Source organism: Hemiscyllium ocellatum, chromosome 22, assembly GCF_020745735.1.
Source record: "Hemiscyllium ocellatum isolate sHemOce1 chromosome 22, sHemOce1.pat.X.cur, whole genome shotgun sequence".
Lineage (NCBI taxonomy): Eukaryota > Metazoa > Chordata > Chondrichthyes > Orectolobiformes > Hemiscylliidae > Hemiscyllium > Hemiscyllium ocellatum.
The window spans coordinates 33,795,121-33,821,122 of record NC_083422.1 but is presented as its reverse complement, the minus strand read 5'-3'; positions in this window follow the sequence as shown (position 1 = coordinate 33,821,122).

Here is a 26,002-nt window from a genome sequence, read left to right as displayed (position 1 = left end):
AGCAGGTTAGACACAAAGCTTCCATTTTAATCAGTGGCATGCTTTTTAAAGATTCATAGAGTCATACAGCACAGAAGCTAACCCTTCGGTTCATTTTCCAAACTAAACTAGCCCCACATGTCTGCATTTGGCCCATATCTCTCCAAACCTTTCATATTTGTGTAATTATCCATATTTCTTTTAAATGTTGTAACTGTACCTGCATCTGCCACTTCCTCTGGCAGCTCGTTCAACACATGAACTGCGCTCTGTGTGAAGAAATTGCCCTTCAGGTCTCTTTTGAATCTTTCTCCGTTAACCTTGAAAATACATCCCCTAGTTTTGAACTCACACATCCTAGGGAAAAGACCTTTGCTTTTCACCTTATTTATACCCATTATGCTTTTATAAACCTCTAAAAGCTCACCTTTCCATGAAAAACATCCCAGTCTGTACAGCCTATCCTTATAATTCAAACCTTGCAGTCCCAGCAACATCATGGTAAATCTCTTCTGAACCCTCTCCAGCTTAATAACATCCTTCACACTACTCCAGCAGAGGCCTCACTGATGTCCTATACTCAAAGGCCTGAGCAATGAAGGCAAGTGTGCCAAATGCCTTCAAAACCACCCTACCTATATGTGATGCAAACTTCAAAGAACTATGGACCTGAACCCCTAGGTCTCTCTGTTCTACAACACTACCCAAGGCCCTACTTCTAATTGACTTGTTTGTTTTACCAAAATGCAATGCCTCACATTTATCCAAATTACGCTCCATCTGTCACTCTTCAGACCCAATTGATCAAGTTAAGTTGATGCTTGACCTCCCTCAATCTCTAAGAATGAAGGAATTTTACAGCTTGTTACTGAAAAAGATGCTTGTAAAAATGACATGTCACTCACTAACTGCCAATTTAATCCAAGCTCTCTTTTTAACAGTTCTGGTAAGCTGAACTCTTGGTGAGCATACTGCATATTGCTGTATCCAGCTGGAAACTTTTTATCAATGTCATCCAAGGTGAGTGGGGCAAAACATCAATCAGGCAAACGGAGAAGGACATAATCAGAGCACGTAGGCCTGGAGACATCAACTTGGAAATAGTTGGATTGGGAAGACAAAATGTGTAAGCAAATAGGAGGTAAAGGGTGATGAGGAAGATTGTTTATGTGATTGCAGTCCTGTGACCAGTAATGTACCATAAGGATTGGTGTTGGGACTTGGCTGTTTGTTAGGTACTTTAACAACCTGGATGTGACTTTAGAAGCTATAATTAGTAAGCTTGTAGGTGATAAGAAAATTGATGGTGTAATTGATAATGAGAAGGTTGATCTCAGGCTATAGTCTGATATTGATGAGTCGGTAAATTGGGCAGAGCAATGGCAGATCGAATTTAATCGTGATAAGTGAGAGGTGATCCATTTTGGGAGGTCTAACAATGGAAAGATATACACGATAAATGCTAAGTCCCTATGGAGTTCTGAGGAACAAAGGTGATCAATGCCCTTGTTCATTGGTAGACAGGGTAGTAAAGAAGGCACATGGGATGCTTGCCTTCATTAGCTGGGGAGTAGAATATAGGAGCAAGGGAATCTTGTTATGGCTTTGTAAAGCATTGATGAGGCCACAGGTGGAAAACTATGTGCAGTTTGAGTTGCCACACTCAACGACATAGGACGAGATTGTACTGGAAATGGTGCAGGTGAGATTCACCAGGATATCGCATGGGATAGAAAGTCTCAATTATGCGAAGAGACTGGATAAGCTGGATCTTCTTTCCTTAGAGTAATGGGGGCAGAGACAGAGGATGTTGTAAAAATCTTATCCCCCTGGCAGATATGTAAGACTAGAGGACATCATTTTAAGATGTGGAGTAAGTGGTTTAGAGGAGGTTGGAGGAATTTTATTTCAACCCGAGGGTGGTAGAAATATAGAATGCACAGCCTGAGAGGATGATGAGGGCAGGTACTCTTGCAACATTTAAGAAGCATCTGGATGAGCACTTAAAATGTCAGGGGACCAAAGGTATGGGCCAACTGCAGGTAAATGTGATTACTAGCTTGGTGTTTGTTGGTCATCATAGAGATTTTGGGCCAAAGGGCCTGTTTCCATGCTGTAATACTGTGTGAATCTGTGAATAGTTGAGCGCAGGACTTCTCAAGAAGCAATAGAAAATTTGGGTAGGCAGATGGTTTGAGAATTGCTGACTATCTGGCTCCTCATTCAATTATCAACCTGTTCCCAGCTTTCTGGGGTCTACCAAACTGGCTTATACTACATAGCTGTTTTCTCCAGTAGATTAGACTCCTCTGCTGCATTTGCTGATTCGTTCTCTTTACAGTAAGCAAATTCTGTAGAGGAGTTGAAAGTAGCAGAGAAAGTAGGCCTGTGGAATAGAACAAAGAATGGGGAATTGGGTGGATAAAGAATAAAGAGTAATATGGGATAGGAAGAGGCCCTTTAGCCTTCCAAGCCTGCGCTGATACATTTTTCCCTTCTATACTAAAACCGTCTTCACTTACAGGGTCCATATCTCCCTACTCAGATCCAAGATGGGCTTGCTTTTGGTAAGACTCAAGATGGTTAGAAAAACAAAAAGGGAAAGATTTGAAATAAGAAAAAGAGCAGATTTCTCATTGGGCTGCACAGGACCTCATCAGGTTTTTGGCACAGAATAGGCGTTAGAATTTAATAGACATAAGTTCAGCAGGAGTTGGCAAGGTCAAACAGCTACTTTTATATATTTTTTCACATTGCATTATAACTTTTGTATATTAATAATTGACAACACAAATGTAAAGATCTTTCCAAATATTTAATTGGTTCTCTTATTTTTTATTATTGATTAAGTGGCTATTAAGAATAGCTTGATTTCCATCTTTGTTTGCTATTCTAAAATAAAGTTTATATTTATCTGCTTTCCCTTTTTTGGTGCGTATGTTTCTTGATATGATCAATGGCTATTCTGTTGTGCACCACTGAATTCATATACTTTTGTTTATGCTCCAATTATTTAATTCCACCCTGACCTCAGCATATTTCTCTACTCCTCTCTTCCCTCATGTTTACACCAAGCTTCTCCTTAATCACGCCAATGTTATTTGCTCCAACCATTCCTTCTGATAGAAGTTCCACATTTTCACCAATCTCCTTTAGAAGATTTTCTATTGTTGTATACTTTACTAACAATCATTTATGGAGCCAACAAAAATCAAATGAAAATTGAACCATCATAAGAAGTATTTTTAACAAAGTTTCATTTCCTGACTTTTACCAAAAAAAGGAGAAAGTGAGGACTGCAGATGCTGGAGACCAGAGTTGAAAAGTGTGATACTGGAAAGGCACAGCCGGTCCGCAGCATCCAAGGAGCAGGAGAGTTGATGTTTCAAGCATAAGCTCTTCATCAGAAATGAGAGGGTGGCCCAAGGGGGCTGAGAGATAAATGGGAGGGGGATAGGGCTGGGGCGAAGGTAGCTGGGAGTGCGATAGATAGATGAAGATTGGGGTGAAGGTGACAGGTCAGAGAGGAGGATGGAGCTGATAGGTGGGAAGGAAGTTGGACAGGTAGGACAGTTCAAGAGGGAGGTGCTGAGTTGGAAGGTTGGATCTGGGATAAGGTGGGAAGAGGGGAAATGGGAAAACTGGTGAAATCCACATTGATCCTATGTGGTTGGAGGGTCCCAAGGTGGAAGATGAGGCACTCCTCCTCCAGGCATCAGGTGGCTAGAGTTTGGCGGTGGAGGAAGCCCAGGATTGCATGTCCTTGGCGGAGTGGAAGGGGGAGTTAATGTGCTTGGCCACAGGGTAGTGGGGTTATTTCGTCCAGGTCTCCCAGACATGTTCTCTGAAATGTTTCACAAGTTGGCATCCTGTCTCCCCAGTGTAGAGGAGACAACGTCGAGAGCAACGGACACAGTAGATGACGTGTGTGGAGGTACAGATAAATCTCTGTCAGATATAGAAGGATCCTTTGCGATCTTGGACTGAAGTGGGGGGGCTGTGGGTGCAGGTCTTGCATCTCCCACACCTCCACCCTTGAACCCCATCCCTCCAATCGCAACAAGGACAGAACCCACCTGATCCTTACCTTCCACCCCACCAACCTTGGGATACATCGCATCATCCTCCGCCATTTCCACCACCTACAAGCAGACCCCACCACCAGTGATATATTTCCTCTCCAACCCCTATCTGCATTCTGGAGAGACCATTCCCTCCACATAAATGGGATGGGGCACACCATGTAAGCGAGCAACAGTTTAGTATAACTCCCCTCTGTTTTATTTCTATTATGCATTCCATTTAATATGTTCTGATAGAACTGTAGTAGTAATAGTCAAGAGAGCACCATGTTTAGGTCCACACCGCCCCCCCCCCCCACCACCCCATCCTCCACGCCCAGCACCTTCCCCTGCCACTGCAAGAAGTGCAAGACCTGCTCCCATACCTGCTCCCTCACCTCTGTCCAAGGCCCCAAAGGATCCTTCTAACATCTGGCAGAGATTTACCTGTATTTCATCTACTGTGTCCATTACTCTCGATGTACTCTCCTTGTTGCAGTCATCCATTCATGATAAAAATGTCCCAATGACTTTTAAATGAGAAATAATCATGTAAGTGGGCCAGGGCCTGCCTTGTAAGTGAGCAACAGTTTAAGTATAACTCCCCTCTGTTTTATTTCTATTATATATTCAATTTAATGTGTTCTGATAGAATTGTGGTAGTAATAGGCAAGCGAGCACCATGGTTACAACCAGTAACTCCACATGGTTGCTAAGTTTTTTTTCAGGCTACAACAATGGATCCACGGATTAAAAAAAAGCTCTAAAATAACCTGAGATGCATTTGAATAACAAATAGGATCAAAATCTTAGAGAATTATGTTGTTGTTGTCACCATCAACTACTAGCAGCTACTCTGCATTTGTGGAATTAAAGGGTGTCTCTTTGATCTGAATAGTCTCTGAATTTGATGAGTAAATTCAAGGAATATATTTAAGCAGCTGAGATTAAATTTATCCAGTGAGAGTGACAGATGTTATTTATTAACCATCATGCAAGCAAATAAATCGAGAATTACATGGAATCTCCTGTTATGAGCTTCCCTTTCTGAGCTATGAATTGAAAAGAGCCCTTTTAGACTCAAAGATTCAGTTTATATTTTGTGAGGGATTTTTGCCACTGCTTGTCTTTGAATCAGAAGTATAGAATTGCACAACACAGGACTACACCATGCTGCCTTTCAAATCTGAACCCATCCTTTCGCCATACAAGGTAGACCCATTTCCTGGATATTGCCTTGTATCCTTGAATTTTTTTCTCCTTTCTTTTATCCAATTACCTTTCGAAAGCTATTATTGAAATTGCTTCCACCACCATGTGAATCAGTTTATTCCAAATTATAACATGAGAAAGCTTTCATTCATAACATTTCTGAATCTTTTGCCAATAATTTCTTTAAATTTAATGTATATTAAACAATTATTTTAAAGAATGTCTAAGCATTGGAGACCAGGAATAAGATAAAAATAGTTATTTTTGATTTTTCAACACCTCCAGATTCAAGATTCAGAAATTAACATAATCATTCTGGTACTGGAGCTTCTCAACTAGTTAGGACCCAAGTACTTTCATTGGGTCACCCAAGATGTTACCTGAAAATATCTAATACTTTTAACATCAGGGTGGTTAGCCTACATCATCTCTGCAATAAATATTGTTTTGATCCAGCTTTAGTCTTCAGGGTTAATATGAGGTATCTGTTGTGATTTCTGCATTCACACATTCAATTAAGTGAGACTACCAATTCTAGAAGAGGGATAGTGAAGTTATTTTATATGCAGTGCTCTTTCCTTGGACAGTTGAGGATACTATTATGTCAGGGAAATTGCCAAGTAAATGTTAGCTTGATGATAATGACGACAATGTTCAATAGTATCTTCCATGTACAGAAAAGCCTTGATTGCAGTTATAATAAACTATTTTCTATATTTCCAAGCAATTCCTGCACAACAACAAAGTTTATTTTGATGAAGGAAATATCCATTTTTATAAAACTCTTAATCAGATCCATGAACTAAGCTTTCTTGACTAACTGATTTATCACCCTTCATCTTAATTAGTAAAGACAAAATGGGAACTGCAGCCATTTTGAACCAATGCTGAAGTAATATCAATGTTCAAGCAAAATAAATCTAAGCAACATTTACAAAAATCGTAAGATCATCATGAAATCATAGGAAATAGGAAAAGGAGTAGACTCAGTGTGCCTATCAAATCTGCTTTGCCATTCACCAAGATTAAGGCTGATCTGGTTGTGGTCTTAACTCAATTTTCCTGCCTGCCTGCTCCACAATCCTTAACTCACTTATAGATCAAAAACATTGCCCAGCACAATCTAAATACATCCAATGTTTCAGTCACTGCTGCTAGCTGTGGAAGAAAATATCTAAAGACAAACAGCCTCCGCGAAAGAAAATTCCTCTTCATCTCCATCTTAAGTGGGAGATCCCTTATTTTTAAACTGTGCTTGATGTACAACTTGATTCCCTCATAAGGGGAAATATCTTCTCAACATGTACTCTTTTGAAGCTTCTTTTTTAATCCTTGATGAGCTATGATGCCATCAAGTATAGAACCAAACAAAAACAAAAAGAAAATCATTCAATTGTTTGTTTGTGATTCAATATTTGGTTTGGAAGAAAGGCTGTTTCTTAAGCATTGTTTTCTCCAAGGTTTCCAACTTTCTATTTGGCTCATCTCCGAACTCAAGTATTCCTAGCAATAATAACTCTGCTGCCATATCTTCCTAATGTGATTATTTATTTTCTTGCTTCTGATTCTGCAGTATATTGTATATTGCTGTACAGGGTATGTCCTCCAGTTTATACGGTTAAAGTGGAGGATAGCTGTCTTTTGCAAAGTAAAATGGATGATTGCCACATTTTTGGTTGCTTCTCTAGATAAAACATATGAAATGAACACATGATTCTCATTTTCCTAATGGTTTTCCTGAGTGAATCCTGATTCCTCATAACAATTCTCATTCACTCAATTGGTATACTGAATGAACTGCTGCATTAGATTAGATTAGATTCCCTACAGTGTGGAAACAGGCCCTTCAGCCCAACCAGTCCACACCAACTTTCCGAAGAGTAACCCACCCAGACCCATTTCCTTCTGACTAATGTACCTAACACTATGGGCAATTTACCATGGCCAATTCACCTGACCTGCACATCTTTGGACTGTGGGAGGAAACCCACACAGACATGGGGAGATTGTGCAAACTCCACACAGTTGCCTAAGGCTGCAATCAAACCTGGGACCCTGGTGCTGTGAGGTAGCAGTGCTAACCACTGAGCCACCGTGATGAATCATATTCCTTTAATGGATTTCTTTGGCCGATTCTCACCATCTGCTGCTGTAAATAATAATTTGTGTTGCTTTCTAATTTATTTCCTAAATGTCTTATTGTATGCAGTTTAATTAAGTGCTTCCCAACTTTACTGCAGTTCAAACAATGAATCTTTCTGTGGCCTCAATAATTTCCTAACCTTACTGTCCCATGGGACACTACCTGTTCGGACTTCTAATTTTCTTCTGTATTGCTTTAATTCTGGCTTTGCAAGAATCTTGGGTCAGTAACCTTATTTTTAAGTCACATCTTTGGTCCGTACATTCTATTGTTGTAATTGTACCTCATGGCACTCATTCATTATGACACTGATACTTGATCTGAGCTGTAAGCACTTCTCTTATTCTAGCTTTCCAAGCACATAGACTGTACTTTTCAAAACAGTTTTCTCTTGCCCACCAGGGATTTCAACTATATTCTTTGAGTTTCCAATATCTGTTCACACTAGTTGAACATCAACTATAGATCATTGACATGTGATACAATCTGTACTTATCTACATGTGACAGCTCCATGGAGTTTCTGTCTCACACTCACTGCTGTGCATCTCTTTCTAGGTCTGAATTTCTTTTGTCATTGGCCATAGATTCCCTTGTGGCGTTTTTCCACCAGCTTCTCTGCTGCAGGACTCTCAAATATTCAGCTCTTTCAACTGCTGACTGTCTAATTGAGCAGCAAGAACTCAATGTTATTCCTTCAAAATCTTAAGCTGTTCCTCCAGTCAAGTCCATATGATGTGATCATATCAGGTGGTCCTTAATGCATTCCTTCGCATAAACCATTTCAGACCTTCTCACTCTTACACAGCAGAGGGGGAAGGGCAGCAGGTGAAGAGCAGTGGTGTGTGTGCACAGTGCATTAGAATTTAGGTTAAGAACAGAATTTAAAACAAAAATTCATTTTTAGTGTTTAGGAGGAATAAAAATGCGATGACCAAAACAGTGTTGGAAGCAAAGATTATGACAAAGTGAAACATTGGAGTCTAGAATCAGAAAATCAAGATGTTCATGACATTATACATGAATAAGGGTAAAAAATGAGGTCTGCAGATGCTGGAGATCACAGCTGAAAATGTGTTGCTGGTTAAAGCACAGCAGGTTAGGCAGCATCCAAGGAATAGGAAATTCGACGTTTCGGGCATAAGCCCTTCATTAGAAATTATACATGAATATACTATCCAGGAGTGAAAGCAATGCTAGAAGAGCTTTGCCATGCATGTGAACAGTCTTTTTCAGGAATTTTGAAGTACTCAAGAGGACTTTGGATGATTATTTGGATAGAAATGGTGAGCAGGGATCTGGCCAAAAGGGAAGGAGATTGGTGCTAGGTGATGGAACTGGTGTAGGCACAATGAGCTGATTGGCCTCCTTCTGTGCTGTAACAATTCTGTGATATGAACAGTTAGAGAGGAAATTAAAATTGTGATTGGCACAAATGTACATGTTCTGCTTGAGTTGAGAGCTGGTATTGAGACCAAGAATATCAGAAGGTAAAAGATGATATGTAGCGTTGTTTGGACTTATGAGAGAACATGAAGAAACTATGCTTTCAAAAACATGAATTAAATAAGATCTTCATGATTGTATCACACAGCACACAGAATGATACATAATGATTCAGATATTGTGCTGAGAGACAAATTATGTCCATGAATAGCTTAAGAACTGGAGAAAGTTGATAAATGTAGAGAAGAATAACTTGAAAAAGAAATAAAAAGAAATGGCGAACTAAGCTTCTTTCAATTTAATTGTCATAGTGCATATTGGTTCAAGGTTTGTTTCAGTTGTCTTGGTAACTTGATAAATGAGGGCTTAAATTCATAACCATTAAAAAATATTAACGTGATAAGCTGCTCACACATGTCCTGCTGCAGCAATTCTGAAGGTATCACACAACACAAGAAGAGGATGTACCAATTAAGAAAGCATATGAGCATGAGGGTGGAATCTTAAAAAAATGGAAGTACCATGCATTGAAATAAGAAAACATAGAAAGAAAAACATAGACTTGCAAGAAAACATAGACTTAGCAGTAGTTGTAGTCCCCAAAATTCTGTTTGATATTCATTAGTTTCCTAGCACTCAGAGTACTGTTGACCTTCAAGAGCATACACACTTCTGTTGCAACATGCTATACTATTTTGAAAGAGCACCGCCATTTTGGAGCTCAGTGCTGCACCTAATGCACTTTCTTAACCTAACAGTGTTGAACATGCTTTAAGGGTTATTTGAACAGCTCACCATCTATTTCCAGATTAGCTGCTGATTGATTTCTACTATAAAACTATAAGAAGGAGGGTCATCCAGTCCATTGTGTCTGCTCAGCTATTCAATGAGATTACGGCTGATCTGAAAATGCTCAACTCAACTTAACTCGCCTTTTCCCCTTAACCCTTGAAAACCTAAATGATTAAGTACACTTGACTGTATTTAATACCCCTCTGTGGTGAAGAATTCCACAGGTGAACTACCTTCTAAGAGAAAAAAATCTTCCTCATCCCTGCCTTAAAAGGGAATCCATAGCTCTGAGATTATTCCCTGTAGTTCTCAACTCTTCCACAAGAGCCAACAACCAATCTGCACCTAATAAATGCAAATATATTATGGATGCTGGCAATCTGAAATAAAAACAGAAAGGGTTGGACAAACACAGCAGGTCTGGCAGAATACGTGGAGAAAGAAACAGAGTTAATGTTTCGAGTCATGTATGACTCTTCTTTGGAACTTTGGGGTTCTGAAGAAGAGTCATACTGGCTAAGAAATATTATCTTTGTTTTTCTCTCAGCATCTGTCCTCTCAAAGTGCCATGATTCTTACATGTTTCAATATGGCTGCTTCGCATTTGTCTAACCTACATAACCTCTCCTCACAAAAAAATGCTTCCACATCCAACCCAGTGAACCTTCTCAGGACTGCCTCCAATGTGAGTATATTTGTCCTCAGATACAAGGACCAAACTGTTCACAGTTTTCTAGGTGTGGTGTAACTAATGCCTATTTTAGCAAGACTTCACTATTTTTATACTGCATTCCCTATGAAAGAAAAGGCCAACATTCCATTTTCCTCCCCTATTACCTGCTGAATGTGCATATTCTTTTTGTGATTAATGCATCTGTACCCTACATTTCTCTGCATGTAGCTTTCTACAGTTTTTCTCTACTTAAATAATGTTCAGCAGCTCTATTCTCTTAACCTCACATTTTCTTGCATTATATTGCATGTGCCAAGTTGTTGCCCACATTTACCTGTCTTTATCCCTGTGTAGATTCTTTGCATCATCCTCAGCAATCAACTTCCTATTTATGTTTGTGTTATCTGCAAACCTGGTGATAGTATATTCATTTCCTTTGTCCAAGTCAATAATTTTCAGTTCCAGCACTAATCCTTGTGGCATTCCACTAGTTGCAGGTTGCTATCCTAAAAATGCCACCCTTATGATAATTTCCTATATTTTATTAGTCAGCCAAACCTCTATTCATGCTAACCTACCCACAAATCTATAGGTCCGTGAGCTCCATCCTGCTTATTTTCTCCTCAAAGAGTACTTTTCTAGTTATACCATGTTAAATTAACTGGCCTATAGATACTTGTTTTTGGTCTATTTCCTTTTTTGAACAAGTCATAGAGTCATACAGCACAGAAACTGACCCTTCCGTCCAACCAGTCCATGTCGACCATAATTCCAAACTAAACCAGTCCCACTTGCCTGCTCCTGGCCCATATCCCTCCAAACCTTTCCTATTTACGTATCCATCAAAATATCTTTTAACATTGTGCTTGTACTCACATCCACCACTTTCTCAGGAAGTTCATTCTATACACAAACCACCCTTTGTGTAAAATGTTTGCCTGTTATGTCTTTTTAAAATCTCTCTCCTCTAACCTCAAAAATGTGCCTCCTAGTCTTGAAATCCCCCATCCAACAGTTACCACTAACTCTACCTATACCACTTATTGTTTTATAAACTTTTATCAGGTCACCTCTTAACCTCCTATGTTCCAGTGAAAAATGTCCTAGGCTATCCAGCCTTTCATTATAACTCAAACCTTCCATACCTGGCAACACCTTGATTAATCTCTACTGAACCCTCTCTAGCTTGATAATATCTTTCCTATAACTGGGTGACCAGAACCAGACACAGTATTCCAGAAGAGACCTCACCAATGTCCTGTACAACCTCAACATGACATCCCAACTCCTCTATTCAAAGGATTGAGCAATGAAGGAGCAATAAATGCCTTTTTAACCACCCTGCCTATACATGCAAACTTCAAATAATTATGTACCTGCACTCCAGGCCCCTCTGTTCTACAATGTTAATCAAGGCCCTATCAATTATTGTGTAAACCCTACCGTTGTTTGTTGTACCGAAATGCAATACCTTGCATTTATACAGATTGAACGCTATCTGTCATTTTTCAGCCCATTAACCGATTTGATCAAGGTCCCTTTGTGATCTTTGAAAATCTTCTTCACTGTAGACTATGCCACTAATTTTGGTGTCGTCTGCAAACTTACTAGCCATGTGTTATATATTCTCATCAATATTATTTATATAATTGACGAACAAAAGAGGATCCAGAACTGATCCTTGTGGAAAACCGCTGGTTACAGGCCTCCAGTCTGAAAAGCAACCCTCCACCATTAATCTCTGACTCCTGCCATTAAGTAGAGTATGCATCCATTTGGCAAGCTCACCCTGAATCTCATGTGACCTAACCCTATTAATTAGTCTACCATGCAGAACCTTGTCAAAGTCTTTACTAAAATGCAAATAAACAATGTCTACTGCTCTGCCATCATCAACCTTTTTGGTAACTTGCTCAAAAAATTCAATCAAGTTTGTGAAACATGATTTTCCTCACACAAAACCATGCTGACTGTCCTGAATCAATTTTTGCCCCTCTAAATATCCTTAAATCCTATTTTTTCTAACCATCTTTAACAACTTACCCACAACCAAAGTCAGACTCACAGGTCTATAGTTCCCCAATTTCTCCTTACAACCTTTCTTAAACAAAATTTCATCATTGGCCACCCTCCAGTCATCAGGCACCTCACCCGTAGTTATAGATGATGCAAATATTTCTGCAAAAGGTCTCGTAATTTCCTCCTATACTTTCCACAACGTTCTGGGACATATTAAATCAGATCCCAGAGATTTAATCACCTTTATATTCGCTAAGACTTCCCGAACTTCCTCTTCTGTAATGTGAACTGTTTTCAAAACATCAAAGTTTATTTCTCTGCATCCTCTTGACTCCATTTCTTTATCCACAGTATAAACTGATGTGAAATATTCATTTAGTATTTCTCCCATCTCTGAGGTTCAACACAAAGACTACCTCATTGATCTTTAAGAGGCCCTACCCTCTCTCTAGTTAAATTGTAGTTTTTCAAATCTCTGGGATCTATTTTGAATCTAAGGACTTTGGAAAATTGCATTCCAATGTAACCACTGTATCTGTAGCTGCTTCTTTTAATAGTCTAAAGTGCAACCCACTGGGTCCAGGAGACACATTGGCCTTTAGCCACATTATTTCCCTTGTATCTTCCCACTGATAATGACTATTATATTTATTTCTTACCCACCTTTTGCCTTTGACTATTCAATTATGAAAAGTACTTATTCAACTCCTCTGCTGTTTCCTGGTCCTCCATTATTATTTCCCCATTCTTAGTCTCTAAGGGACCAATGTTCACGTTTGCTTCTGTCTCTCTCTGTCTCTTTCTCTCTCGCTGTCCATCCTGATATTACTTGCAGGTTTACCCTCAGAAATTATTTTCTCCCTATTTTTGGGTCATTTTTTAAAAGGTTTTCAATCCTTTATCTTACCAATAATTTTTGTCACATTATATGTTCTGTTCTTGCAGCCTGAAACTATCCATTGTAATGAATGAGATTTCTGAATACCTGAAAGTATATGGTAAAATAGGGCAGAGTCAGAATGGTTTCATCAAGGGGAGGTCATGCCAGACAAATCTGCTAGAATTCATTTGAGGAAGTAACAAGCAGGTTAGACCAAGGAGAGCCCATAGGTGTTATCTACCTGGACTTCCAGAAGGCCTTGACAAGGTGCCGCACAGGAAGCTACTGAGTAAGGTAAGGGTCCATGGTGTCAGAGGCAAGGTGCTAGCATGGATATAAGTTTGGCTATATGGCAGAAAGCAGAGAGTGGGGATAAAAGGATCCTTCTCAGAATGGTGGCTGGTGACAAATGGTGTTCTGCAAAGGTCAGTGTTGGGATCACAACTTTTCATTTCATACATTCACGCTCTAGAAGAAGGAACTGAGGGCATTCTGGTTAAGTTTGCAAATGATACAAAGATTCAAAGTTTGTGCGAAGATTTGTAGCTCGGGTGCTTGTTGTAGTGGTTCTGTTCGCCGAGCTGGAAGTTTTTGTTGCAAATGTTTCGTCCCCTGGCTAGGAGACATCATCAGTGCTCTGGAGCCTCCTGCGAAGCGCTTCTTTGATGTTTCTTTGATACAAAGATAGGCAGAGGGACAGGTAGTATTGAGGAGATGGGGAGGCTGCAGAAGGATTTGAACAGGTTAGGAGAGTGGGCAAAGTAGTGGCAGATGGAGTACAACGTGGGAAAGTATGAGGTCATGCACTTTTGAAGGAAGAATAGAGGCATGGACTACTTTCTAAATGGGGAGAAAATTCAGAAGTCTGAATTGCAAAGAGACTTGGGAGTTCTAGTCCAGGATTCTCTCAAGGTAAACTTGCAGGTTGACTCAGTAGTTAGGAAGGCAAATGGAATGATGGCATTTATTTTGAGAGGACTTGAATATAAAATCAGGGATGCACTTCTGAGCCTCTATAAGGTTCTGGTCAAACAACATTTAGACTATTGTGTGCAGTTTTGGGCCCCATATCTCAGGAAGAATGTACTGGCCCTGGAATGAGTTTAGGGGAGGTTCATGAGAATGATCCGAAAAATGAAAAGCTTAACACATGATGAAGGTTTGAGGACTCTAGGTTTCTACTCCATGGAGTTTAGAAGGATGAGGGGAGATCTAATTGAAACAAACAGAATACTGAATGGTCTGGACAGAGTAGGTAGGAGATTCAAGGACCTGAGAGCTTAAAGTAAGGGGAAGACTTTTAAAAGAGAGATAAAGATAAACTTCTTCAGACAGAGAGTGGTGAATCTGTGGAATTAATTGCCACTGAAGGCTGTGGAGGCCAGGTCACTGAGCATATTTATGACTGAGATAGATAAGTTCTTGTGTATCAAGGAAATCAAGAGTTACAGAAAGAAAGTGGGAAAATGGGATTGATGGGCTGAATAGTGTAATTTCTGCTCCTATGTCTTATGGTCTTAACATGCTTGGTTAACTATTGTTGGTTTATCTCCTTTTAGAATCTTCTTCATTATTCAAGATATTTTTGTTGCAAATTATAAACAATTGTCTTAAAAGTTTATCATTGTCTTTTCTGCTAAACTGCTTTCCCAGTCCACTCCAGGCAGCTCTTCTCTCATTCCTTTGTAATTATTCTTATTTAAGTTTTCAAGCTTACCACAACTGTTTCTGATCCAAGTTTCTCACACTCAAATTGAATGTTAAATTCTTCCATGTCATGGTTACCTTTTCCTAATAGATCTTTTACACTGATTCATACATTAAAACTACTTCATTACACATAACCATATCCTACATAGCCTGAAACCTGGTTGGACCCAAAATATATTGTTCCAAAAAATGTCCTGAATACGCACTATGAATCCTTCCTCCTGACTACCTTTACCATTTTAATTTTCTCAATCTATATGAAAATGAGACTCAATCATGATTAATGTACTGCCTATTTTACATGTCTTCATTTTTAAAATTTTCTATCCTGCAGTATTGTTATTGTTAGGAGGCTTATAAACCACAGTATCGTCTTCCTCTTATTATTTATCTCCAGTTAATTGAATTATACACTTTCTGCTGCCTATCGACACCCACACATACAGATAGGTGAAAGTGATGACTGCAGATACTAGAGATTAGAGTCGAGAGTGTGGTGCTGGAAAAGCACAGTATCAGGCAGCATCCGAGGAGTAGGAAAGTTGATGTTTCAGGAATGAACACACATAAAGGTAGGTATTCCTATACATAGATAAAAAAACACCAACACAGATACATTCAATGACATGACACCGTTCTACAGTTCAACAGTATGCTAAAGCTGTGATAGGGCATATTGAAGGAGATGAGGAAGTTGTCTGTTTCCTTCATGCTGGAAGAATGGATTCCAAATTCTTATGTGAAGGCTTGGACCGGGTTGGTTGCAGACTTTCTGAAGACCTGTCAATGCAGCAAGCATTTCGTTTTACATACCCATAACCCTTTTCCATTAGGCTGCCCATTGATGTTCTTAGCTGAATCCTCTGCAACACAGTTTATGTATGGCTTCACAGTGAATTATTATCTGTGATATCCTTTGCCCCAGGCTGCAGACTTGGTGTCTCATCACAAACATAAAGTATCTCTAAACTGTCCTCTAAAGTAAAGGGATTGTTAGTATCAGAGCAGTGAGAATGAGTGACAATTTTTATTCTTCATCAATCTCTGTTCTACCATTTCATTCTCTTCTAGCTGATCACATTACAGATTTTGAAGACAACAAATGCTGGAGATCACAGCAGGTCAGACCGCATCCATAGAGAGATTCCTGATGAAGGGCTTATGCTCGAAACGTCGAATTCTCTATTCCTGAGATGCTGCCTAACCTGCTGTGCTTTGACCAGCAACACATTTGCAGCTGTGATCTCCAGCATCTGCAGACCTCATTTTTTACATAGAGAGAGCAAGCCAACATTTGAGTCAAGATTATTCTTCATCAGAGCTGAAGTGAAGTGTGGAGGGGGCTGCATGTATGCTATAGTTGGATTGGGGAGGGGGGAGATGGAGGGGAAGGTGTGTGTGTGGATGTGGTGGGGTGTAGAGAGCTGGAGGAAAAAAGTTGTTGATAGCTCAGATTAAGTAACAGGAATGTGGGGTCATGGGAGGGGCAGTAGGGAGAAATGTCTGAGAGTTGGCCTTGAGCCTCCTCAAGGTAAAGATCAGTGCATCAGACTAGTATTTTGTATATCTGAAAGCAGAAAGGCATAATATGAGCTGTGGTGAATTTGGATAGAAAGTAGGGGGCTCATCCTGCATCATCTGTACCTTGTAAATTCGAGGAGATTGTGTGGTGAAGGGAAAGTGGAATGTGACAGGGAGTTATATATGAGGTTGCTATTAGCCATGCTGCTGGTCACGGACTCAGTCATGATCACCCGAATGATGCTGATCCTGTAATAAACATGTAATCATGTCTATTCCCCCTCTCTAGTTAGTGCCTACTGCTTCCAATTATGACTGGCAGCATCCAAGGAGCAGGAAAATCGACGTTTCGGGCAAAAGCACTTGCCCAAAATGTTGATTTTCCTGTTCCTCGGATGCTTCCTGACCTGCTATGTTTTTCCAGCACCACTCTAATCTCAACTCTGATTTCCAGCACTTTTGCCTACTTCCAATTATGTACCAACTTGTCCTGTAAGAGAAAGGGAAGTATATGAGCGAATGCTCTTGAGTGACATGGCTGTCCCCAAGTTGGGACATATGGGTGTGGAGTTTACAGCAATGCTAAATGTGAGATGTAGCTATGAATATTAAGTATGACCTGTCAGTAACAGAGATTATTGGTAGCTGAGTGATGGTAGTGGTACTGTGTTGTGTTATTTATTACCCTAGGTGGATAGATGACATCACTCTCCTGCTTTCCATCTCTTGCAGCAAGATCTTCAGTTCAGTCAAGAAAAAATCCTAGAGCCTGCTCTCACACCATGTTGGAATATTCTTGCCTGTTTTCCAAGGCAAACTCACCTTCGCAATGACGTGCAGTGACTGCTCCAGTAAAACTGCACCATCCCTTTAAGAGGTGCCAGTTGAGTTTAAGTAGTACAGTCTCTTGATCTTGTGGTTCTCACTGAAGTGTGCTTCCACTCAGTCATACATTTGCCAAATAAAGTGAAAATACAGCAGATATTAGAGATCTGAAAGAAGAACAGAGAGTGCTGGATAAACTCAGCAGGTTTAGCAGCATCAGGGGAGGTAAACAGAGTTAACATTTCAAGTCCAGTAACTCTTCTTTGGAATTGAAGAGTGCTAGGAAATTATGGTTTCAATGCAATTGGCAAATGAGGAGGAGGAGCGAGTGGACCCGAGGGGGTCCAGAGCAAAAAAACATAGGGAATGTGAATGGTAATAAAGGAGAAGTTGAGTTAAAAAAGTGTTAGTGCGAGGTGTGAATAGGATAAAATAAGTTAGCTGTGGTGACAGCAAACCTATGCGAATAAGACATGGAAGGAGTAGCTGGGGTGAAATCAGATTGGAGCGTTCAGGTCTGAAGTTGCTGAGCTCAATGTTCATGCTTCAGGGTACAGTGATACTTCCCAGGAACTTGGTAGAAGTGGGTACTGCAGATGCTGGAGATTAGAGTCAAGATTAGAGTGGTGCTGGAAAAGCACAGCAGGTCAGGCAGTATCTGAGGAGCAGAAAAATTGACATTTCAGGCAAAAGCCCTTCATCATTCTGGATGTGCTTGTCCAGCAGTACTCTAATCTCCTCTCTCTCTTTCCAGGAACTTGACTATAACTCCATAGGAGATGACAATGTTACCCTCTTTTAAGAGGCAGCATGGTCTTATGGTCTAAAAAGGTGCCTGCTGTTTTACTATGCTTGTTGACATAAGCATGATGGCAAACATTAGGGATTTGTAATGTATGACTGTTTTCACACAATAGCATCATCACAATACTCACCTAGTATTTACTCTGACAGCTTCCTTGTTGTTTTATGCAGCCAGCTAAGTCATATTGCCTTAATCCACACCAAGTACTCTGCAGGAGAAAGCTTAAAGCTGACAGTGTTCTTTGAAGAGATAGGTTATCCTTTTCCATGTATCCAGCGACACCTTTGGAAGAAGTAAGATGCTCTTTAGAAAAGGTCAATTGCCCTTTGGGATTGTTAAAAAAATGAATATGTGTAAAAAGTGGAATATCTCACTCAAACTGTCAAACTTGTTGGAACTATCAGGCAGTCAGAGAACAGTCAAAGAAGCTGCCAGTTGTTGAGGCATTTAAATGGACAGCAAATGTCTGGAAAAATTGTTGTCAGTATATTAAAAAACCTCATTAGAGTTTAGAAGGTTGAGGGGAGATCTAATAGAAACTTACAAGATAATGCATGGCTTAGAAAGGGTGTACATTAGGAATTTGTTTCCATCAGGTGGGCTTGCAGGCGCATGGGCACAGACTTAGAATTAGAGGGCACCAATTTAGAATGGAAATAAAGAGACATTTCTTCAGCCAGAGGGTAGTGTGCCTGCGGCATTCATCGGCAGAGATTGATAAATTCTTGAACTTGCAAAGAATTAAGGGCTACGGAGAGACTGCAGGTAAGTGGCATTGAAATAACCAACAGCTATGATCGAATGGCAGAGGGGACTTGATGGGCCAAATGGCCTTACTTCCACTCCAATGTCTTATGGTCTTATGGTCGAGAAAAAGTGCCTGCTGTTTCACTATGCATGTTGACATAAGCCTGGTGGCAACAATTAGGGCTTTGTGATGTATGATTGTTTTCACACAATAGCATCACCACAGTGTCACAGTTTGTACCTATTGTGTCACAGTTTCAGCTATAGCTCCAATTGCTAATAAAATCTTTAAGGTGAGGCTATGAATATAAGTACTTTTTAAATAAAGAATTAATTAGTTGAAAATAAATGTAGTGAATGGGTTTTTATTAATGAGATTCTTTTTTAATCACAACAAATTGATCAATCAATACTTGGTTTATGTTATTTAATCGTGAGTTGGATGGATTCTGAATTCTACCCACAATGGATACTGGATAAGTTGACTTAGAGGGAATAAGAGTGGTGATGTGGGGTATGACATGAACGGTAATAAGGGCCAAGGCGTGGGTTGTGAACATGAGGGAATGAGTTGCCATGGATAGTGCAAGGAGAGTTTGTGATAGTGACAGGATGTAAGATGTAAGGGCCGAAGGGCTTTTTAAAAATGTCATTGCTTTTTTTTATTGTCCACAATGCATAGTGGTGGAGGATTGAGGCTGGCCTTTTTCATAGCCCATGTCAATATCCATATCCATCAGCCCATCTTGTTACTTCTAAACATTTTCTATGGAAAGCAGGCCAACTCCCATTAACAATCTCACCCTAAAATTAAAATCTAATTGACCAGGATACTTTCTTCTGAGGCATGATGAGAACTGCACATATAATGTAGGAAAAATGCATTATTTAGAATGTATACTTCTCTTTATTTTAAAATATATTTTTATAGAAAAATAGTGCTTTTTTAATATTACAACAAATACAAAACAATACAATTCAAAACAATACAAAAAAAACACCAAAAAATTTTAAAACCCAAACTGTCCTCACGTACAAATGTATAAATATATATAAAAATCCAAGGAGTTATGCTGCATAATAATCTTACGCCAACCCGACAGGCTCGGGGGACTTTTGGACACCCAACCTAACAACATATTCTTTCTTGAGCAGAAAGTAATGAAGTTGAAAAGTTTTTTTCTTATCTGCATCTACAGGGAATACACTGGGCAGGCCAAGATGAGGAGAGATCAGGTCCTTCTCCACCCTTACATCCAAAATCCCCTGCATTGCACCTGCCACAGTGCTCCAGTATATTTGAAGCCGTACCACAGGACCAGAGACAATGGGTAAGAGTGCCTGTACTAACTTTACACTGAGGGCATGTTGAAGATACCCCTGGTTTGACAAACAATCCGGAGCCAAGTGGACTGTATGGTGAACCTTCAACTGTAAAGCATGGGTCCTATTGCAAATTGATATCTTTCTTGCATTTTCCCAAATATCTTCCCATGCCTCTGAGGAGACCTCATGCCTAGCTCTCTCTCCCACACCCTGCAGAGTCAATCAAACTCATATGCGGGACCGCCCCTAATTGATGATATAAAGTGCTGACAGAAAGTGTACACTTAGCACTGAGCACGCCTCTCTATGCTGATGAAGGGCTTCTGCCCGAAATGTCGATTTTCCTGCTTCTCGGATGCTGCCTGACCTGCTGTGTTTTTCCAGCACCACTCTAATCTTGACTCTAACTTCCAGCATCTGCAGTCCTTACTTTTGCCTAACCTCCTCTCTATGTCAGATTTATAGGGATCAGTCAAAAGTATAGTCTTTTTTTGAAGAAAATCCCTAACTTGTAAAAAACAAAAGAGACCCCTGCTAGATAGCTCATATTTCCATGCTAACTGATCAAAATACATCATTGTATCTCCCTCAAATAAGTCACCCGTGCAAGACACACCCCTAGCTGCTCACTGTTTGAATCCTGAATCCATCATCCCCGGTTGAAAACTCAGCATACCCACTATAGGTGTAAGAAAAGATGTTTTTCCAAAATTGCCTTTCCTCTGCTGAATTGCCCTCCATGCTTTAACAGTATTGATAACGTATGGGTTATGACAATATTCCTTAACTGTCCCCATTTTGTCAAAAAACAGCAAGCTAGTAAGGTGGCACTTTGAGAGAGGTTTCGATATCTAACCATATTGAAAAATGGTCCCCACAAGCCCAATCACTCACAGTTGATAGTTTTTAAAGTCTGGGAGATCCACTCCCCACAGACAGTGAGGCAATTGCAGTTTAGCTAATTTAATAAGGGGCTGCTTACGATGCCAAATAAAAGAGCTGAACCAGCCCGTTCAGTCTTCTGAACATTTGCTTATTGAAAATCAGGGGGAGCATCCGTATAGGGTACAACAAACAGGGGAGAATATTCATCTTAATAAGAGCTATCCGACTGAACTATGAGACTGGAAGCGCCTTCCATCTTTGAAGATCTTGTTTGATTTTGTTGAATAATTGAACAAAATTAGCTTTAAACAACCAATCAAGAAATGGAGTGATGAATATGCCCAAATACATAAAACCCCCTGTGGCCACTTCAATGGGAATTGAGATTTGCCCTCAAAACCTTCATAACACCACCCATAGGGATGGCCTCTGATTTTGCAAAATGAATCTTGTGTCCCGAGGCGCCAAACGTGCTGATGCATTATACCAGACCAGGCACCAAAACTGCTGGATTTAACAAAAAAAAGGATATCGTCCATGTACAATGAAATCCTATGTAAGTTTGACCCCATTTCTGGAGCTGATATACAGAACCTCGATTATCCGAATACCAATTATCCTAAAATCAGATAATCTGAAGTGATCTTGAGTCCTGATAGAAACATTACATCAAAGATGTGTTTCCAACAGTGATCACGTCTTTTGTTTACAGTGATTAAATAGGCACCATCTCCAAATGACTGACCTCTCATCCTCACGCTCTCCCCACACTTTCCCTGGAGTTCTATACAGCAATGCTAAACCCCCCTTCCCCACATAATCTCTCCAACATTGTCCTGTACAGGACAGAGGTGGAACCTGTCAAAAAGTTGCAGTAAAAAGCTGTGTGTGTGTGTGTGTGTGTGTGTGTGTGTGTGTGTGTGTGTGTGCTATTTGCAGATTTACCCCACGATGGCAGCAGCAGCATCAGTCTTGTTGGTATCCAGTACAACTGCCCCTGAGAGGGGATGGGTGTGTACGGGGTTGGGGGGCGGTGTTGGGAGTGAGGGGAGGTGTTGAGGGTGGGAGGGGAGATGATGGGGGTGGGGAGCAGCACTGCACGGGGTTGGTGGCATGGGAGGTGTTGGGGGTAGGGGTGACGTTGCCCGGGGTTGGTGGTGGGGGGAAGGGAGGCAGTGTTGCATGGGGTTGGTGCTGGGGGGAGGTATTGGGGTGGGGGTGATGTTCCATGGGGTTGGTGCTGGGGGGAGGTATTGGGGTGGGGGCGTGGGGTGGCATTTCACGGGGTTGGTGGCAGGGGAGGTGTTGGGTTGGGGGTGATGTTGCACGGGGTTGTTGATGGGGTGAGATGTTGGGGTGGGGGTGATGTTGCATGGGGTTGGTGGCGGGGGTGAGGTGTTGGGGTGGGGGTGATGTTGCACGGAGTTGGTGGTGGGGGGAGGTATTTGGGTGGGGGCAGGGGGCAGCATTGCATGGGGTTGGTGACGGGGTAGGTGTTGGGATGGGGATGATGTTGCACGGGGTTGGTGGCGGGGTGAGGTGTTGGGATGGGGGTGATGTTGCACGGGGTTGGTGGCGGGGTGAGGTGTTGGGGTGGGGGTGATGTTGCACGGGGTTGGTGGCGGGGTGAGGTGTTGGGGTGGGGGTGATGTTGCACGGGGTTGGTGGTGGGGGAGGTGTTGGGGTGGGGGTGATGTTGCACAGGGTTGGTGGCGGGGGAGGTGTTGGGGTGGGGGTGATGTTGCACAGGGTTGGTGGCGGGGGAGGTGTTGGGGTGGGGGTGATGTTGCACAGGGTTGGTGGTGGGGGAGGTGTTGGGGTGGGGATGATGTTGCACGGGGTTGGTGGCAGGGTGAGGTGTTCGGTGCGGGGCATTGGGTTTAGGGGCTGGGAGAGGTGTTGCACACGGTTGGGGGCGGGGGGGTTGGGGTTATGGTCAGGGGAAGGTGTTGGGGGCAGGTGGTCGGTGTTGGGGGTCAGGAAAGGTGTTGAGGTGGGTGGTCGGTGTTGGGGCGGGGGAGTTGTTGGGGGTGGGTGGAGGTGTTGGGGGTGGGGAGTCGGTGTTGGGAGTGGGGGGGTCGGTGTTGGAGGCGGATGGAGGTGTTGAGGGTGGGTGGAGGTGTTGTGGGCGGGGGAGTTGTTGGGGCAGGTGGAGGTGTTGTGGGCGGGTGGAGATGTTGGGGCGGGGTAGTTGTTGGGGCGGGTGGAGGTGTTGAGGATTGGGGGTCAGTGTTGTGGGTCGGGAAAGGCGTTGGGGCGGGTGGTCGATGTTGGGGGTGGGTGGAGGTGTTGGGGGTGGGGGAGTTGTTGGGGGCATGGGGTCGGGGTTGGGGCGGGTGGTAGGTGTTGGGGGTGGGTGGAGGTGTTGGGGGCGGGTGGTAGGTGTTGGGGATGGGGAGGTGTTGGGGCAGGTGGAGGTGTTGGGAGCAGTGTCGAGGGGGTGAAGTATTGCTTGGAGTTGGGGACAGGGCCTCGCACGCTTTGTGCTGCCTTGTGTCCTGAATGGGGAGCAGACTTTAAAAGGTCTGAGCCCCAGAGGAAAGGCATTTAATCGATTTACCGAATAATCGATTATCCAAACAAAATAGTGCACGCCCAACACATTTGGATAATCGAGGTTCCCCTGTATTAGGATCCCCACGAATGGCCTCCGCCAATGGTTCAACCGTCAATGTAAAAAGCAATAGTGAAAGGGGACAGACTGTTGGCTGCTTCTAAAAATGCTGAAACGGCTTGATCGCACCCTATTGGTGATGACCGCAGCAAGAGGGTCACTGCAGAGAACCTTTACCTATATTATAAAGGCTTCGCCCAAGCCAAACCACCCTAGAGTATAAACAAGAAATGGCCACTCAACTTGGTCAAATGCCTTCTCTGCTTCTAGAGAAATCACCAATCCCTGTATTGACCATTATTGACATGCTTGAATTACATTAAGCAACCTCCAAACATTATTGGAGGATCTGTGGCTCTTTATGAAAAGCGTCTGGTCCTCTTTAACAATAGAAGGTAATACAGCCTCCAGCCTTAATGCAAGAGTCTTAGAGAGGATTTTAACGTCAACATTTAAGAGTAAAGCACAGTCCTTTGGGACCTTCCCTTTTTTAAGAATAAGCAAAATATTGACCTCTCTTAGAGATGGTGGGGGATGATCATGACTGTACGAGTCATTGAACATGTTGAGCATCGGGCCTGACAATATTTTTATAAATTCTTTATAGAAGTCGCTGGGATGTCCATCAGGATCGGGCACCTTTCCACTCTGAAGCTGCTCACAGCACCTGTGCCTCTTACTCTGGTAAGAAAGACTCTTGTTTGGGGGTCACACCCGGGAGCTCCAGATTCTCGAAAAAGGACTCCATCTTCGCCCGCCCCTCCTCACAAGCCTCGGATTGCTATAATTCAGAGGAAAATCTCTGGAATGTCGCATTACTCTTTTTGGAATCACATGTTAGGGCTCAGACACTTCCCTAATCAACATAATGGCTTGAGGGGCACTTCTTTTCCTGACTCAGTACTTGCCTGTGTAAAAAGTGAGGTCTGCAGATGCTGGAGATCAGAGCTGAAAATGTGTTGCTGGTTAAAGCACAGCAGGTTAGGCAGCATCCAAGGAACAGGAAATTCGACGTTTCGGGCCAGAGCCCTTCATCAGGAATGTTCCTGATGAAGGGCTCTGGCCCGAAACGTCGAATTTCCTGTTCCTTGAATGCTGCCTAACCTGCTGTGCTTTAACCAGCAACACATTTTCAGCTCAGTACTTGCCCGGTTTGTTTTGCAAAGCTAAGCTCCTTCTTTGCTGTCTGCATGAGTATAGAATTCAATATAGACTGCAGCTCCATAATCCTCTATAGCTTGGCCAACAAGGGCCTGTCAAAGTAAACTTTCTTGGCTGCCTTCAACCGTGCTTCAGGGAAACATTGCTGCTCACCCTTCTGTCACTTCCTACTGGCAGAGTAGGAAATAAGTTACCCCCTGGCATAGGCTTTGGCTGTTTCCCAAAGAACATCTGGGCTACTAACCAAGCCTGAATTAATGTCTAGCAACGTCCTAAATTCCATAGAGAAGTACTCTACAAACTTATTATCCTTAAGGATAAAGGGATCCATTCACCAGTGCCTTGGCCCACTATAGAGTCATTAATCTTAACCAATAAATACACTGGAGCATGTTCAGAGCTGGTGATATTACCAATTGTACAAGATGCCACCAAGTCCAGAGTTGCCACGGGGGTCAAAAAAATCAATCCTCGTGTGACATTTGTGTGGATTGGAAAAAACAAAATCCCTGCCTGTAGGGTGCAGACGCCTCCAGATGTCCACTACCCTAACTCCACAAACAATTTAGAGAACGCATCTACCAGAAATTTGAGGGGATGGGCGAGAGAGCAGTAAACATTTAAAACATCGTATTCTTCCTCATTTATCAGGGCTTTGAGGATTACACATTCTAGTAACTTAAATGGGAGCATCCTCCTAACTAATATAGCCACTCTCCTACTTCTGGTATTAAAAGATGAAAAGTAAACCCTGCTGTAGTTTCAAATGCTCCCAATCATCAAGTGTGTCTCCTTTAATAAAGCAATATCCACCTTTTCGTTTCTAAGACTCGAGAGTACCTTTTTCCTCTTAATTGGTGAGTGATCCCCTTGATGTTCCAGGTACACCATTTAACCACATGATTAGCCATAATCCTCTGCAGTAACATTTAGATTTTGGATAGGATGAACTCGAATTACAAATCGCTGAGCCTTAGTGTCACAAGATCCATCGAACATAAAAACACTAAAATCACTACAGTTAACAATCCGACAAAGCTATCAAAGACTATATACAACAAAAACCAAAAAAAAACCAAATCAACATTTAAAGCGCTAATAGTGCTGATTAGGGGAACTCAACCCCTGCTCAAAAGGGGCATCTACACATCTCAGAACATGATTTCCCAACCCACTGCCATTTCACAGCCAGAGCATTTAAATA